Source organism: Arachis duranensis, chromosome 9 (genome assembly GCF_000817695.3).
Source record: "Arachis duranensis cultivar V14167 chromosome 9, aradu.V14167.gnm2.J7QH, whole genome shotgun sequence".
Classification (NCBI taxonomy): domain Eukaryota; kingdom Viridiplantae; phylum Streptophyta; class Magnoliopsida; order Fabales; family Fabaceae; genus Arachis; species Arachis duranensis.
Window position 1 is genome coordinate 71,542,044 of NC_029780.3, and position 873 is coordinate 71,542,916.

An 873-nucleotide genomic window follows, 5' to 3' on the forward strand; every position below is an offset into this window, starting at 1 on the left:
TCTTCTTCCCTATATGAGCAGGAACAAGGAAAAAGACACTCTTGTTGAAGCTGATCCAGAACCTGATGGTGACTTCATAAAACCAACGTCCAAATTTGATGGAAGAAGCATCTCCATTCCTTCCATTGGAGCCAACAATTTTGAGCTTAAGCCTCAACTAGTTGCTTTAATACAACAGAACTGCAAGTTTTATGGACTTCCATCTGAAGATCCTTACCAGTTTTTAACTGAGTTCTTGCAGATTTGTGAGACTGTTAAGACAAATGGAGTAGATCCTGAAGTCTACATGCTCATGCTTTTCCCTTTTGCTGTAAGAGACAGAGCTAGAACATGGTTGGACTCACAACTTAAAGATAGCCTGGACTCCTGGGATAAGCTGGTCACGCCCTTCTTGGATAAATTATTTCCTCCTCAAAAGCTGGGCAAGCTTAGAGTGGATGTTCAGACCTTCAAGCAAAAAGATGGTGAATCCCTCTATGAAGCTTGGGAAAGATACAAGCAGATGACCAAAAAGTGTCCTTCTGACATATTTTCAGAATGGACCATATTAGATATTTCTATTATGGTCTATCTAAATTTTCCAAGATGTCATTGGACCATTCTGCAGGTGGATCGATTCACCTAAAGAAAATGCCTGAAGAGGCTCAAGAACTTATCGACATGGTTGCAAATAACCAATTCATGTACACTTCTGAGAGGAATTCCGTGAATAGTGGGACGCCTCAGAGGAAGGGAGTTCTTGAAATTGATACTCTGAATGCCATATTGGCTCAGAACAAAGTGTTGACTCATCAAGTCAACATGATCTTTCAAAGTCTGAATGGATGGCAAAATGCATCCAACAGTACTAAAGAGGCAGCTTCTGAAGAAGCT

At 40.7% G+C, this 873-nt stretch overlaps 1 non-coding gene across 1 annotated transcript; it reads right to left on the reverse strand.

The window, feature by feature from the left end:
• Positions 1 to 424: 424 nt before the first annotated feature.
• LOC127741768 (small nucleolar RNA R71) lies at positions 425 to 528 on the reverse strand. The gene has a single exon (XR_008002974.1). It is a non-coding gene; the product is annotated as a small nucleolar RNA R71 (small nucleolar RNA).
• Between the last annotated feature and the right edge of the window lie 345 nt (positions 529 to 873).